We start from the raw sequence: 19,163 nt of genomic DNA, 5'->3' as shown, positions 1-19,163 counted from the left end.
GAAGAGAGAGATGGAGAGAGAGAGAGAGAGAGAGGGAGGGACAAAGAGATTGATAGATATGGAGTGAGAAAGCATGTGCATTTAGGGCGTTGAGATAGAGAGACAAAGATGGATATATGGAGGGATATATATATATATATATATATATATATGGAGGTGGGGAGAGAGGGAAGAATATTTATTGCACTAGATGGTGTAGATGTTGATTTCTAATGATATTTGATTTCTTTCACTAAATGCATTGATTGCAGTGTAAATGGTGATTTCTAATCCTATTTGATTGCTTTCACTAGATGCATTGATTCCAATGTAGATGTTTATTTCTAATAATATTTGATTGCTTGCACTAGATTCATTGATTTCAATGTAGATGATTTCTAATCCTATTTTATTGCTTGCACTAAATGCATTGATTTAAGTGTAGATGGTGATTTCTAATCCTATTTTATTGCTTGCACTAGATGCACTTATTTCATTGTAGATGTTCATTTATAATCCTATTTTCTAACTTGCACTAGATGCATTGGTTTCATTGTAGATGTTGGTTTATAAACCTATTTGGTTACTTGAACTAGATGCATTGATTTGAGTGTAAATGTTGATTTCTAATCTATTTGATTTCTTGCATTAGATGCATTGATTTCAGTGTAAATGTTGTTTTCTAATCTTATATGGTTTCTTTCATTAGATGCATTGATTTTAGTGTAGATGTTGATTTATGATTTGATGTAATTGGATGCATGATGGTACATTGGATTAATATTGTGTATTGGTTTCAATGTAAGTATAACAAATTTTGACAATATACATTGATTTTTTTGTTATAGTAAGTCAACATATTAATATGAAGAGAAAGAGAGAAGGTATGATGTTTACTACAATATCTCAAGCTAAATATTTAAAATGGTTTATGATTTAACCTGTCATTTTTATATAATCTATATGAAAAGACCACAAAAGTAACAAGGGTGACAATAAGAATAGTAGAAGAAAATAGTTTGAGATTAATCACAATGAAAGACTATTTGTAATTTACTATATTCTTATTATTAACATTTTCCATCATTCAACACTATTACATTGTCACTCTACATTCAAAATTTTTATTTCATTATTAAAGTTATTCACAATATTTATCATCTCAACAAACTAAGGTAACTAAGAAAATTTAAAATTAAAATGACAAGATTAATCTGACACATATTTAGCATATTTAAAATTATTATATTTAATATTAGATGATTTTACATATTATTTATAAAATCAATTATATGTTCGTTAGATTTTCTTTGGTCACACACTACTGAAATGAGCCTAGGTCCATCTCTCCAGGTGCAAACCTTTCCTCAAGTTTTGCACTTAAAAAATAGGTTTTCACCTCAAGATATTTGATCCCTCTAGGGGCTTGATAGATCTAGAGTTAAGATGGATCTAGGCTGGTTTAGTTTATTTTGATTACATTACATTATATTAATATTTTTATTTAATTTTAATGTAATTTGATTTAGTCAAAATGTTAAACATTACATTAAAACATTTCTCTCATATCTCCCATACTCTGCTAAAGAGTGCCTCTAGGCATAATGATATTAGTATTAAAACTATAAAAATATAAAATTAGTAAAATAAAAATATTTTTTATTTTTAAATTCAGAAAGTTATTTTTTTTAGTTTTGACAAATATATAAGAAAAATAATATTGTTTAAATACTAGTATAGATTCATTTTAACTATGGATCTACCAAGCATTGAGAGGAATCAAATATCTTAATATGCAAACTTAGTTTTAGAATGCAAAAAAAAAAAAAAAACATTACACTTTTGATATATTTAAAACAATATTTTTGAATATTTTATTATTTCTAATATTTTATCTTAAAAGTAACTAAATTATTTTACTTTTAATTACTTTAAATCAATTATGGATATTCTAAATAATTTATTTAAATTTTATATGGAACTATTTAGAAGAGGAATATGAGTTTTTTTTTTAACATTTAATAGCTTTATGTCTGTAAACTTATATAAAATTATATTATTTAAAATATATATCTATATATATTCAATTTATAATTTTAAGTGTGAAAGTGAAATATTTTTACCACACTCCTTTCATACTAGATTGTAATATTAACAACAAACCAAGCAAGCACAATTTATGAGATCCACAGTAAAGATGGATCTATGCTGGTTTAATTTTCCCCTTTAAATAGACTACATTCCACGTCAATACCATGGGTCAATACCATTGGTTCTCAATACCATGGGTCAATACCATGTGCCATCTTTACTTTTATTAATATTAATATCACGGTTAATAATATTTTTTTGCATGGTATTAATAATAATTTGGCCCATAGGCTTCACATAAATAAAACTTCATTTTTGAGCGTTAGTAATATAAAGTGAATTATGGAGTAAATATAAAAAAATGTTTTATTTATTTGCCATATCTCTTGTTTATTTATATTTTTATTAATTTACCATACCTCTTTTATAAATATGGTATTTTTCCCATGCCATTTAGTCCATGGTATTCAAATTCGATTTGGCCCATAGGCTTCACCTAAATAAAACCTCCCTTTTTAGTCTTCTTTAAATATAAAGAGGTTTATGGACTAAATATAAAAAGAGGTTTTCTTTATTTACCATACCTCTAATTTATTTATATTTTTATTTATTTACCTTACCTTTGGAGTAAGTATAAAAAGAGATTTTATTTATTTACCATACCTCTAGTTTATTTAATTTTTATTTATTTACCATACTTATTTTTTAGTGTTCATAAACCTCTTTATATTTTAAATTTATATTGTGTTTATACATAATAATAATTAGATTGATTTCTAAATTAAATGTTTACATTTATATTTAGGTTGACATGTTTATGTGAGATCTACCCCCATACTGGATTGTAGAGCACCTCTCACCACAATAATGTTTTTAATTAAAAATAACCAAAGGTGTATAATCATTTTTGTTTTTATCATAGTAAAAAAAAAATATTTGAATTTTTTTTTAAGAAACACCTCTCAATTCCACCGTAAATAAAAATATAATTATACATTTCCCTCCTACTATATTGTGAAATGAACTTCTCCGTACAATAAACCAATTCCCATGAGTTATATAATTAAAATAAAGGTTAGCCATTTCAAAAACGCTATTATAAAATTTATAACACCCCATTTAAAAAAAATACAATCTCTTTAAATACTCCTTATACATTCACATTATAATATCAACTTCTTATATGAACTTCTGGTTTCTTCTATAAAAATTATGAAATGTTTGTGAATTCTAGTGGTTGTTCCACTCATTATTATGGACATTAAAACCTTTGAATGAGTCTAATGAGAGGAAGACCAAGTTAAATAGAGAAAGGGACGACAACTAGAATAAGGGGAGGACGCTGTTGTGGGAAGGTGACTTAGCCGGTTACGGATTAGTTGGAGCCGGTTCCTCCGAGGGGGTGAAGAAATCTCTTGCCCGGGTGGAAGGCTATTAGTTCCTGCCCACACCCCCGATATTTTATTATTTAAGGGTGGGGTTGACTCTAGTTAAAGAAGACAATAGAAGAAGAGGGTTAATCTAAGAGAATTAAATAATAATTATAACAAACGGATGTTTCAAATTGACTATATATATATTTTTAAATAGAACTCTATCATTGAGAGAATTAAATAATAATTATAACACAGGGAGGTTTCAAATTTATTATAATTTTTTTTATTAAATTATCATAAATTATTAATAAAGTTTTAGTATGGAAAGTGTGTTATTTATAATGTTATTAGAATTATTTTAATATTAAAATTATTGTTATTATTATTATTATAATTATGTTTTTATATTAAAATAAAATTAATAATATATTTTTATAATTATTATTATTTAATTAAGCGTAGCAATATGATTATTAAATCTATGAAAGCATACATATTTTACTTTTCTAGTTTTGAATTTGTGATTTTTTAAAAGAAAACTCTATCCACGTTATTAAAAAGTTAATATTTAATCTTTTTATATTATTTTTATAATTATAAATATAGATGTTGTTATATATATTATTAAGTTTTGTTAAAATTAAATAAGTAAATTTTTTTATTATAATTATTAATAATATAATATTGATATTAATAATATAATATTAATATTGAATTATATTATTATTAAGAAATTTCAAATTAATTCAGTTGTTTTTATTATTAGTTAATGTTATGAAGTAGTATTAGTGATTTATTATTATTATTTTTGTTAATTTAATGGAATTTAATAATTAATTTTTGTTAGGTTAATTATTCCATTCAAATTGATATTATTAAGTTATATTATTGTTATGATAATGGGATAACTTAAATTAATATTATTATTATTATTATTATATTATTAAATTATATTATTATTATGATAATGAGATAAGTTAAAGGAGTTGTTTCTAATGCGATTTTTTGGAGATTCCGGTGACGGAATCTAGTGAAAAATATTGAGGCTAAATCTTGATTTTTATTATTTAAAATGATTTTTAACTGCATATTTGCATATTTGGATTCAGCACCCTGAAAAACCTCTGGGATGCTTTGATTATGCAGAAACTAGCTATCAAACTTGCGATTCCAATAAATTGCTGTCAGATTTTTACCGGAAAAACCCAGCAAAAAAGCTTCCAAAAAATCGCATTATAGACAACTACTAAGTTAAATGGTTATTAATATAATTATTAATGATAATATTTTAGTTTTTAAAATTATTAATAATAATTATATATTATAAATATAAGAATAGGAAGTTATAGTTAAATGGGTTAAAATTGTTATATTAAAAAGGTATTTCATAGAACCCCGATCATGATATCAATTAATATTAGGGTACAATATTATTGTAGCATTGTTAAATCAAAGTTATTGATAATAACGTCATAATATTAAAATGAATGGGTTAAAAGAAGTAAAAAGAAAGAGAAAGAATTACGAAGCTACAAAGATTTTACGTATTTAAGGAAAGTGATAAAATAAGGAAGATAAAAGGGTTAAAAGAAGTAAAATAAAATGGATATGAATACTTAAATGTAAAAAAAATGGTGAATAATTTTGTATTTAAGAGTTAATGATTGAATCTTTTATGGGGTGCTTTGAGTGGCGGTGAGGGGTTTATAAAATTTCGTGCCCATAACACTCATGGTTGCAATTATGCATTAATGGAAGGCGTATGAGGTTATGTATGGATGGGGAAGGAGGTGGAAGGAATTTTCATGGGATGGCTATAAGTTGCTTGTCATTTTTTTGTTGTAGCTATGTAGTGAGTAATGGAGATGATTCTCTTATTAAGAGGGTGAGTCTGGTTCTTCTAGCATCGTTATTTTATAGATTTTGTTGGGGTAAGTTCATGCCTTAGAAGGGAGTCCTAGAGTCTCGTGCATCCATATTTTGGTCACCTGGTGATACTTTCCTGGCTTGGATACATCCTGAAGAGGAGTTGGTGGTTGTTTGTGGAATTTTCTTATTTGCAATTAGAAGTGGTAACCCCCGATGCAATCCTTTTAGTCTTGTCTTGTTTAATTCTGTAGAAATTTTGAATAATTTAACACATATTCAATGGAGATTATCCTGATCATGTACTATTGCGGAAAACATACACAATACATAAGCTCCTCTACGTTGATCAACAATATAGCAGCATCAATAACAATAAAACATCAAGAGCATTCACACATTAACACAGTATGTATCCTGAGGAAAGCATCTCGCTAAAAACCCCAACTATCTGTATATTAATGATTGAGTCATGTAACATTACACAGCATAATACTTCTCACAAGTATCTCCACCTCTGTTACACACAATACAGCTCAGATCTGATCTCCAAATCTCTTCCACTGCTTGCCTGCCTCCACTGCTCAATACCTGCTCAAGAACTGATGAGAATTGCTTCCCAAACTCGTTTTTCACCTGCAAAATAGTCACTCACTCTTTGTGGACGTGAGCAAAGGCTAAAATGTGGGCCAAATACGTGAGCAAACTCATTGGCATACTCAATCCTTTGATTGTGCAAGATCTGATGCACAACTATAGTCACAACTGATAGCAATCTGATTCTCTACCACTTGTCCCTGTTGAACTGAACATGCACTTACATGCAACTGAGTTAACTGATGTATTCTTTAGTTGTATTATGAGTTAATAATTAGTTTAACAACTCATCATTAGTCTATCTGCAGTTAGACTAACTACAACTAGTTTAACTAAGTCAAACTGAACACAACTCCATCAGCTGTACCTCCAGTCCACTAAACTCAACTCACTTGAGTTCTAACTGAAGTCATGCATGCAACAACTCAACTGACTCATAAGAAAACCGTATTTCCTTCTGACAGCTGCATGTGCCACCTCTGTAGCTCAAACTGAAGTGCTCCAAGAGAATAAGATCAAGTTTATAGTCCAAATATTATTGTGAGATAATAATATTTGACTTTTCTATTTTTGACAGCCAGTCTAAAAATAGACTTTGATCACTCACACTGTGATCACTCACACTTTCATCAAAAATAGAAGTCCATCTATTTTTCCCAACTTGATCAATCATCCATAAACATAGACATGATCCATATGTCTAAAAATAGACATAGTCTAAAAATAGACTTGCGCCAAAAATAGCCTGCGGGCCCACTTAGTGAAGGCGACTCTTTTCACTAAGCTCCATCATCTTGTTGCAATCTCAAAAAATTCAGTTTGGCCTATGTAGTCCTTGAGAAGAATTGAGAATTCAGGGTTTAATATCATATTTGTTGATTTTTTTTGTATTATAAGATTTGGGGTTCGTAGAGGCTTTGTAACTGTGGTCAAGTCTTGGAGGTTGAATATGTTTCCTCTTGGAGAATTTGGTGGTGGGGTTTCGAGTCTTAAGGGGGTGTGGGTCATCTGGTTGCAAATAATGCCTTATTATGTGGATGGAGTTTGGTTATTGATCATCAGGGTTTTGAGCACTTTTTAAGGTCCTAAGGTTTCTTCTAGTGTTCTTAATGTTAAAGGGGGATAAGTCTTTGGTTAAGGAGTTTTCCATCTACTTTCTTAGTGAGTCTATGTCGAAAGTAAACTCTTGTGGTTAAAATTTTTATGATGATGTTATTTGGTGGTACCTAGGTCTTAACAAGGTTGAGTTGAGTTGGTGGATTTTTCCCTTTGTAGGTAGATGCAACACTTTCAAGAAAGTGGAAGAACCCTCATATGTTTCCACGATGCTACCCTGATAGAGAGGGAGAAGTAGGAGGGGATGAGGAGATAGAGCCCAACTAGGCCAACATGGTGCCAATCTATTTTCTCATGACTCTATGGAACCCTCTTTTAATGTCATTCCTCCTTAGATGGATCTGACAAGAGATTCATGAGTTGGAGATTAAACAAGGCGAAGAGAGGCAATCTCTCTTAGACTCAAAATTGTTAAAATACATGTCAAGATGGGTTCCAGACCCATGAAATACTAATGGAAGGCACAAGAAATACCTGAACTCAATGACACTCCACTGGAAGATGAAAATGTTTCCAGGTTTGGTGTTAATATATAAGCAAGTGGAGAAATACAATATTTTTTCCTCCATTGAATATGTGAAAATAATTATTAGAAACCCAAGGCATTGTGTGGACAACATAGTGACCTTCTTGATGAATGTGGAAAGCCACATACCCTTTGATTATGAAGGAGGGGAGAAATTGGATCCCCCAAGTTCCAATGCATGGGCCCGAACAACCATATCTTCTTCAAAGAATGAATAGCATGGGAAAAAGGTGGTGGGTTATCTTTGGGCAATCCCATATTGCGTGTAATGAGTTTTGGGGTAGTATTATTGTTCATGAATTACGACGAATTAAAGGGTTCATGGCCATGGGTCTCAAATTTTTGTATGTGCTCTCAAGTATCAGTTGTGGAGGCTGATTTATGTCTTCAAAGTAGTGAATTGATGAAGTATATCATTTGATGTAAGGCTTCAGGTGAAGGAAAGTCGTTCTTTTTGCTCGCTCTCAATTCTTATTTCGCATGGAACATTGGCCCTCCTGATATGATTTCTGAGCCAAATAGTTATGTTCCTTTTGTGCTGGAAGTGCCAAGCCTAGAGCCTTGGCTCTCATCTTTGCCCTAGGTATTTTGTTTAATTTGTCAATGTAAAAAATGTTGTCCATGTCTATGGTCAGATAGAGGATTCTATGTTTGGGCGCAGTTTTTAGTAGCAATTTTTATTTGGTGACAAAGGTCGAGACACTCTTCCTCCCTCTAGCCACCAAGATGCTTATGATGTACTCTACTTTCCTGAAGTAATAGAAGTATTTTAATTTACTAAATAAAAAGATTTAAATCATTGAAAAATTAAGGAATTAATCTAAAATTGATTGTTAGGTTTAAGGGAGAATGATAAAATAAAAAGGATATTTGATTTATAATATTAAATGCTAGGGTAAAAAGATAAATTTGAATGGATACAATTATTACAAAATGTTAAAATATTTGAAAAGACATGAAAGAAGATGGAAAGATGTTAGATTCAAACAAGTGGGAAGGGGAGGGATTTAACCTAAAGAGCTATGAATGGAGGAGAAATGGTGGATAACTAGTTTCCAAGAGTGACTTAATTCAAATTTTTCTTCTCGATTTAAATTGTTGGGGTGTTTTTTTAGTTTGAGGGCTTCTCGAATGATGCAATGAGGGTAGAAGGGGGATGAGAACATGATTTTGAAATCATGAAAGTTAACCAAAAGATTGGAATTGAGGGAATGTTCATCAATGGATGATTTAGAGATTTTATTGTGTTGGTTGTCTATAATATGCTCTTTTAGATGATCTTTAAAGGATCTTCTTGTTTGGAAAATTTATGTTTTCCCATGAGAGCATGGAATTTCACAAACCCTTGGGACAAGCATTGGATTAGAGTGGTATTTAGCAAACAAGAATAATTATTTAAGAGTGGTGCAAGTTTTAAAGATAGTCTTCTATGTAATGATACTATGTAAAGTAACAATTGATATTTTCCATTAATTGGTGCCTATTTAATGTCTCTAGCACCTATATCAAATGTGAGTTGTGTTCCTCCCAAGTAGCATTGTATACTAGCATACCATCCAAATAAACAATGACAATTGAATATATAAAATGGCAGAGGGTATCATTCATAAACCTCATAAACGTAGATAATGAATTTCATAAGACAAAAGACATGAGTAGCCTATCATAAAAAACTTTCATAGTTTTGAAGATGATCTTCCATGTACCTTTTTCTTATTTCACTTGCACCTAGTGATATCCAAAATTTTAGTCTAGCTTGGTGAGGTATTTTTCTTGCTACAACTAATCCAACAAATCACCTATCCTAGGAAGGGGGTACCTATTCTTGAGTATAATTTTTTTAATTCCATGTAATCGATACACATTTTTCAAGTCCCATCCTTCTTTGGAACAATGGTTATAGGTGACCCACATAGTGAGGTACTTGGTATAATGACACCTTGCTTCAATAATTTTTGTAACTAATTCTTCAACTCACTTGTTTCTATAACATATTTCCTGCATAACCCAATTTGGTAATGTACATTTTGATAATAGTTGAAATCTGTGATCCACTCCCCTCTTGGGAAGTATCCTTTTAGGCTCCTAGAACACACCCCTGTATTCCATAATAACTCTTCTAGTTGTTTCTTATGTTTCTTAGTACACACCTCTAGGGATGATTTTTCTCTCACTTAATCTTATACATATTGATTTTCTCTTAAGAAAATAAAGCATACTTATTTCTAGAACTAATCATTTTTTGTGCTTGGTTACCACTTACTAAAAAAAATTTGGGTTTTCCCTTGTGTGTATTGACGATGAAGGATTTTCCATCCTTGATGAGGTGTTACTAGTTGGCTCTGTACATGAATATTACATCTCTCGTGTACATATATGGACTTCCAAATATAGCTCTACATATTGCAAGGGGAACTACATCTAGTACTACTTCATCAATAAAATCAACATTGATAGCAAGTCTAATTTTGTAGTGTTTGGTTACTTTTATTTTTGCATCCTTATTTACCCATATTTATGGACATGGTCTTAGATGATCAAAAACTTCCAATCTCAATTCATTGACCAACTCTCTTGTAATGAGATTTTCCTATGATCATGAGTTGGAAAAAGCATTAATTTTTTTTCTTCTTTTAATATGGAAAAGTCTATAATTTTCACTCTTCCTATTTCTAAACACTATTAAGATTCACCTCTTGCTGCATTAATATATAGAAAATATTATCATCCACGTCCTAACTACTTTTCACTTGGTTTCTCAAATCAGTGGCCATGAAATTCTTCTTCTTAACATATCTCTTTTTGTTTTCTGAATTGAGCTCTTGATGCAACTTCCAACACTTCTCCTTTGTATGACCCTCAAAGTTACAATGGTTGCAATGGTTGTTTGAATCTTTGCATTGGTGTATTGTGGCTACTATCTTCTTGTATTTTCCCCCTTTCCACTTCTTCTTCTACTCCTTGGAAGCTTCTTGGTGCTCTTTTTACTTTGACAAACTTGATTTCCCATTGTTTTGGATCATGTTCTCCAAGTATAGTGCGTATTCACCGACCTCATCCACTGATTTGGGCTTCAATAACATATCTTACTTTTGTATATGGTTTTGTAGACTCCGTAGACACTTGAGTAGTACGTTTGGGTTATTTTGGGGGATACCCAACATTATGGGCATCTTTCTATATTTTTTGGTGTACTCCTATACACTCTGCCCTTACTTCTACCTAAAGTGACGCCACCATATTCATTGGTCCTCAACAGACTCGATAGGGTAAAATTGTTACTTTATGAGGGTTTTTAAATCCTCCCACTTAGTCACTAGAGGATCGCCCTCCAACCTCAGAGTCTTCATGTGGATTTCCCACAAAGTCATGCATGGCCCTCTAATGTTAGTCGAGAAAACTAGAATCCTTTGTTCTTCCTTTATATGATAAACACTAAAATAAAATTATAATTGCTACAACTAGTGATTTAACTTCAAGGCATCAATCTCACCTTGATATGCATTAATTTCAACCTTTACTTCCATTTTGAATAGGGATTGCGAATGTTTCATGCCACTCAAACTAATTTATCCTTTTCAGGTTCTTTATTAGATTCCCTCTTTGGTTCTTCCTGATCTATTGATTTATGCTCCAATCTGAACTCTACATTAGATCCTCCATATTCTTCGAATACACTAAGATTATTAGTTAGGGTTGTTATGAGAAGGCTCACATTATGATTTATATCTATGATTTACGCTTCCAACCATGCACATATCTTCTCTGTGGGATTATGAGGGTTATTCATGGATTGATTGACGAGTAAGGTTTTAAGACATTAAACTTCACCGATCTAAATCCCAAGAAACTCCTACAATATACCTCAATATGCCCCCTCTGATACCAGTATGTTTCATAAAATTTGATGAATATTCCACTAAACAATTTGTCTCAACAGATCTACTAAAATATATTAGAAATATGAAATCTAAATTATGAGGGTTTATTTCTCCTTAGATTTATGGATCTCTTAACTAATGTTTATTTCATATGCATACAAATGATAATTACACATAAAATAGAAAACATTAAATAAAACTAATAAACCATAAATTAACACAAAATATAACTTGGGAAACCATACTCTCAATTACTCTTATCATCTATGGGAAAAAATGCACTCAAATAGAGTGGAACCTTTTTTCCTCCTAGTGGCCTAGTTATAACACAACCTGATAGTTTACTAGTGGCTAAGTTTGATTCCTTCAACTCTTAAATAGTGTCACAATATTGACTTTTCTAAAGTCTTCTTGATTATCATCATGTGGATAGTTCCATTTCCATGAATAATGGGGGCCAAACAGGAAGGTAAACTTTTGGGTGGCAAAATTTTACATATGTACTTCAATTGAGGCAATTCTTGCAGTGTTCGAAAAATATTTGTGTATAATACCACTAAAAGATGTTACACATAACAAACAAAGCTTTAGCCCCCAAAAATGCCATTTATTGCCTCAAACTACTTTTAGAAGATTGCAAACTCCAATTCACGAAATTGGGCACCCCTTGTAAAAATGGTCATGTGAGATGATTTCTCAAAAGCACCAAGATGGATGAAAAAAATATAATGATTTACTCTAAAATCACAAAGACATCATTAACACTATGTGCAAAGTTTTTCAAAGTCAACAAAATAACAAAAAAGATTAGATTTATTATTGTGGCACTACTCATTAATGATCATAATTATAACAAAGTTGTTCATAGTTAAATGATAACTTCTAAATCCAACTTAACATTTATTTATTTTTATGATTTTTTAACCTATATTAATATTCTTTTCCAAAATATTTTATAACTTAACTAAATTAAAATTAGTCATAATAATCTTAATTAAAAACTTTGCCTATCCAATTTTGGCATCTCTCATTTTTGGTATAAGAAAGCATGAACATAATAAATAAAACTACTAATATAATAATATAATAATTTTTTTTTATGGAGTCGCTATGAAATGAAAGGCGTGCTTTCTATATATTATATCAAACTGAATTCCATGGACAACCATTCATAGCAAAAAACAATAAAACTAAAATAGGAATTAACTTCCATAAGTAATATGGTTAATGTAGGTGGGAAAAACGCTGTGATATGAAGAATCTGCTAACTTTATAACATTACGAAGGTTAAAAAAAATACGCTCTTTCGAGTAAGTCAATTTCAAGGTATTTATTATAACATTGTTATTTTTAAAGTCATATAAATTAGGTTAATGTAAATGTAAAATATAACCTCAATAAACATTAATTATATCAATGTTATAATTTTTTTTTGCCACTCCCACAAACATACGTCATAACTATCAATTACAAATGTATTTTATTTATCTCGTAACTTTTTATATATGCGAAAGGAAAATGGTTGGAGTCTTAAAATTTTTAAGTAATATATAAAAATATAAATTATAATGTTTAATATTTAATATCAAATTATATAAGAATAAATAAATTAAATAAAAAATTAGAGTAATATGATATAAATATTTTAATTTGATTGAAAAAAAAAATAAAAAAATAATTCTATAAAAATAAAGTAATAATAAAAATAAAAATGACTCATGGTATTGAGACTTATGGTTTTTATGTGGAATATAACTGTTTTAAATGGGAAATTAAACCAACTCATATCCATCTTAAATTTGGATCTACCAAGCACCAAGAGGGATAGAATCTCTTGAGATGTGAACAAATTTTAGACTAAAAAAATATTTGGTCCCTCTCGGTGGTTCGTTTTAACATCCCTATGTAACCTTGTGGATAAAATGCAGAGAGGTAGAAAATATTTATGGAATTTACCAAGATGTAATAATTCGAATTACTATTCCATAACCCTTAATTGATTGTAGATAACATCATCATAATTACATAGAGTAAACTTTAGGAATGGAATAGTAAATCACACAACATAACAATCACTGTTGTAGCATATGATCATAAACTTCATGATGTAATCCTTGCATTAGTGTCATGATTCCTTTAACCAAGTTAGTTAATCACATACTTAATATTGTAAATGTTACGTCACGCGAAGAATCAACATCATAAGAATGACACAATAAGCAATCAAATCATTGGACACAAATATACCCTAGAAACTCTGTAGGGTGAAAAACCAACAAACATTTATTTTATTATTAAATTCTCATGAGGATGTTCACCCATCACCCAATGGATTATAAGGGATCCCATCCATTAATCATTATCATAAAATATTACAACAAAATATCATCTTAAACACAACATAACTAGCTAGAAGTTATTACAATAATCATGATATCATTTACCCACAATTCTTCAATCATTATGTCTTTACAAAATGGTTGTTCCCAAGAGTGGATCATCCTACAACTGACATTCCTCAATCTACATGGATCACTAGTTCTTAATAATGTTAGCATAAGCTAACTTGCACACATGTCACAATCTTTTCGTGCGACTGATACTGTTAGCAAGCTTTGATATCATGATTAAATCAAATAGTGATAAGACCAATACCAAATCTTTATTAATGATGCTTCAACATATATTCATGTGTATTCATAAGGCATAAACAAAATATCATGATATGTACTTTAAACATTATTGCACATGCACAAACTAAAGTGCTAACTTTCAAGCATGTCTATAGATAAATCCTACATTAACCATTATTCCCCTCCCACATAAGTCCACATCCTTTTCCAATGAAAACCCACTACAACTGTCCATATCATATTTGAGGATACTAGTGCATAAGCTATGATTTTGTACATATTATTGTATAACTTTATTAAAAAAGAACTAGCCCTACAAGATAGTTTCTTTGTCTGTACTATTATGCTCTCTTTTCCAAATTAATGTAATATATTTTATTCTTATGCATGTGTATACATGTTCTTTCCCAAAAATATACTTTCCGTAGGAGATCTATTCACAATGACTATTATACATGAAAATACAACCTCTATTTCAAACAAGGCTAATATAATAGTTATATTTTCTTGCATGCAACTAATTTTTTTCCAAAACAGAAAATAACATGATAGCTTTTTCCTCATGCATATGAAGTATATATTTCCTTTCAAAGGAAGATAACTAAATCTTGTATGGATAAAACACATTTCTTTTCCAAGGGATCAAGTTCATAACATACATTCTTTCATGTATGCAGACTCACATTTTCCTCTTAATAAAGATCTAACCCAATAAATATACATAATCTTCTCCCAAAAGAAATATAATACCATAGCTAATCCCCTTATGCATGCAAACACACACTCGTTTCCCAAAAGAAGGCTAACACAATAAATTTTATACGATTGCACCTTTCTTTCCTCAAGAAACCTAATACGAAAAAATATTTTTTTTCGATGCAATTGCATATGTTTCTCTAAATAATCTTCCAAAAGGAACCTTAACACAATGGAACATGTGATTACAAGTTCTCTAATACAATAATGCATGCGAGGACATGTTTTCTCTTCTCTTCTTTTCTAAGAGTTATATATATATATATATATATTATTTACCTTACATACAAATATATAACACACTAATTATTCTTGTTCCAAAAGATAGCTAATTCACTAACTACTATGTATGCAATAGACAATCTTGTTCTATCATTTCACAGATCATATACATATGCAATACGTTCCCAAGAAATAACATGAATAAAAAATGATTCTCAAATAACACGCACAATTATCTTTTATACAAAGGCTTTATTTGAAAATTTTCACAAGAAAGTTACTTATCTCTCTCTGCATGACTCGAGCTTCCCATGCATGTGAATTCACATATTCATTTCCCATATATCAAATATAATAGACATTCCTATGCACATAAGCACATATTCTCTATAAGAGTCCAATGCTTCTCCTTAGTAATCTAATGTATAGGAATCATGAGGCTATCCCTCATAATATTTTAAATTAAATAACTTAATTTCTTTATCCTTTCATAAAGAATGTTTACATGCATTTCCCTTTTGATGGATTCTTTATCTCCTTTACGCAAGGTTTCATGTATTCTTTTCAAAAACTCAAACACACGGTAGGTTTTTTTTGTTACATATAAACTTATGTATATATCTTTTCAAGAATTCTCATGTAAATATTTCCAAGGAAACTAATTTATCTTTTCACACACAAACCCCTAGATTCCTTTCAAGAAGTGGTGTGGATTATTTTTTGAAATATTAGCATAATGAATTTGTCTTTCACCATGATATCTCTCCAATAATAAATGTGGATAATCTTTTGTGCATCAATTCATATGCACTCTTTAATTTTTTCTTCCCAAAAAATTATTCTTTCACTACATGCAAATGGACATATTTTCTTTCCAAGAACTTATTCTTTTACTACATGCAAATGTATATATTTTCTTTTCAAGATATGACATATATTTCTATCTTTTATGTGCAAGGTTTCCATGCATTTTTTTCAAACAAATATCATAATCAACCCATATTTTGTACATAACAACCAGGAAAGTATTTTTAAGATAATAATAAGGTTAACTTAGACCTTTTCTGCACTAAACCATGTAACTAAATCAATATATCTAAGAATACAACACACAAATTACTCATATTTCTAATGCTTGGTATTCGTTTCACGAAATTCTTTCTCCAATTAACAATTGAAGAATGAAGAGCGACAAGAACCTCATCAATATTTCCGTATATATACATTTTAGGGAGGTTCCAATAGTTGTGGTCACTGTTCCTAGATCTGAACAATATTGTCAAAGCTCCTAGATCTGAATAATATTGTCAAAGCCGAGATGCCTAGTCAAATGAAGGTAGGAATTTTACTAGCAATGGATAGACCATCTGACTGGTAGGTTCCTATGGATGGAGGGAAATATAGAGTTGTATCTACAATGTTAAGAATGATAACAATGAAGCCTTACCATGGAAGTTGATTGCCTTACAAAGGTTAAATTTTATCAACATCAACATGTTAGCTTGAGTAAGGACTCGAATCGAGAAGTGGTATAGTTTATAGGGATCAGACGCCCCCATTTTACATGGTTTGGATACCCCAAGATGCACATATTTCCTACTAATATACTCTATGCTATGTTCTCCCCTCTCCTAATAATCTATCCATGGAAAAATAAAGAATGAAATATTGTTGCCAACAATTCGTTTATTTCTAATCAGTTCTTGATGACAATAGTTAAATATAATTAATTAAATTAATTAAATAACAAGATTAATGTAACATAATGTACACATTTTAACTCGGTCAAAATAAAATAATAAAATAAAAATAAAATAACCCTATAAAAATAAAATAATTATAAAAATAAAAATGACCCATGGTATTCATGTGGAATATAGCCTATTTAAAGTGGGAAATTAAACTAACCTAGATCCATCTTAAATTTGGATCTACCAAGCTACTAGAGGGATATAATATTTTGAGATGCAAACAAATTTTAGACTGAAAAAAGATTTGATCCCTCTCAGCGCTTGTTGTAACATCCCCAGGTAACATCGTGGAAAAAATGCATAGAGTTAGAAAATATTTACGAAATTACCAAGATGTAATAAATCGAATTTACTATTCCATAACCCATAATTGACTATAGATAACATCATCATCATTACATAGAGTAAAATTTAGAAATGGAATACTAAATCACACAACATAACAATCATTGTTGTAGCATATGATCATAAACTTGTTGATGTAATACTTGCATCATTTTCATGATTTGTTTAACCAAGTCAGTTAATCACATAGTTTCGTTGTTGTAGCATTTACGCACCCTCGACTGTCCAAGGACCCTTTAGGGGGCTCGACTGATAAGGAGAGGAGAGGGACGGAGTCACTCACTATTCATATGGTGAGGGTCCTCTCCTCTCCCTAATGGTCGAGTACCTAAAGGTCCTTAACAGTCAAGCCTGCTTACGCATCCTCTCCTTATCAGTCGAGCCCCGTTGCCGGTCCTTATCAGTCGAGCCCCCTAAAGGGTCCTGTTAGTCGAGTCACTTAACGTACCTCTCCCATAGATCGAGAGTTCGACAGGCTCACGATGGCGGCCTTAGCAGTCGAGCCCCTCACCCATCGGAATGAGTGAGTGACCCCTAAGTAATATGGGGCCCTCTTCTTAACAGTCGAGCGTGATTACTGATGTAATACTTGCATCATTTTCATGATTTGTTTAACCAAGTCAGTTAATCACATAGTTAATAATGTAAATGTTATGTCCTGAAAAGAATCAACATCATGAGAAAGACAAATGTTCACCTCTCACTCAATGGCTTGTCAGGGAGCCATTAGTTTTGTTCTTTGGTAGATATTTTTAAAAGCCATTAGTTTTTTAACGTGTTAATCCATTTATGCATTTTAAAAAAAAATTCAACAACAAGAAACCATAATCTTTCCTAAAATCACAATCTCACACAAAATTGTATCCCCCTATTTAAAAAAAAAAACTCATTTTCTTGATTTTAACACAAATGTACATACAAATAAATTTCAAAAACTTATATATATATATATAAAATAAATAAATATAAACTACTAACCAATCAAAACTATATATATTAATCTTATATATATATATATATATATATATATATATAAATAAATAAATATAAACTACTCACCAATCAAAACTATATATATTAATTTTGTTATGAAACCAGCTCACAAAAAGATAGAAAAGAGAGATCCACGCCTTAGAATTCAGCCTCTTCGAGGGGGCAACCTCCTTTACATTACATAAATGAACAATTCTTGGATGATACAAATGAAAATACCTCCTTTCTATATATAGGAGTCTAAATGGTCCCAATACAATCAGAGCCTACATAACAATAATATTGTAGGGCACAAAAATAACAATAGTGGGATTCTATGTGGCACAATAGTAACAATATGGGCACTACATGGGTACAACAATATAAATAAGGGGTATAACTACAATAGTAATGGGGTAATCACTAGTATTATAGGGACCCAACATGCCCCTCTCCTTCAAAAAAGTGTTGTCCTCAACGCTTGAGTAGTTCTGGATACTTCTGCATAAAATTCTCATCCTCCCATGTGGAATCTTCAGCGGATAAGTTCTTCCACTTGATAAGATACTCTGAAATTGATCGATTTCGTAGCTGTCGAGTTCTTGTTTCTACAACTGCTTCCGGTTCCAATATAATTTTTCCTTCCTCGTCAAGTTCTGGCAATATTGTTTGAACTGGGAGCTTGTCACCTATAACCTTCTTTAAACATGAAACATGGAAAACTGGGTGCAATCGAGAAGCTGCAGGAAGCTCCAATTTGTATGCCATAGTACCAATCTTTTGCAACACCTTGTACGGACCATAATACTTTGGTGATAATTTATTATCCTTCTTAGCTTGCTTGAGGGACATTTGCTTATATGGTTGTAGCCGTAGGAATACCCAATCACCTACATCAAAACTTCTTTCACTGCGATGTTGATCTGCCTGTTGTTTCATTCTATTCTGTGCCAACACGAGGTTATCCTTTAAGAGTTGGAGGACTTGTTGTTGATGTTCGATGTGATGTTCCACTGCCTGAACCTTAGAATTTTCTCTTAAATATGATGTGA

This window comes from Pinus tabuliformis, chromosome 5_1 (genome assembly GCF_031772625.1).
Source record: "Pinus tabuliformis cultivar Carrire ecotype Pingquan chromosome 5_1, CPIR1, whole genome shotgun sequence".
Taxonomy (NCBI): Eukaryota; Viridiplantae; Streptophyta; class Pinopsida; order Pinales; family Pinaceae; genus Pinus; species Pinus tabuliformis.
The sequence above is the reverse complement of the archived record's forward strand: the minus strand, read 5'-3'. Positions refer to the sequence as shown.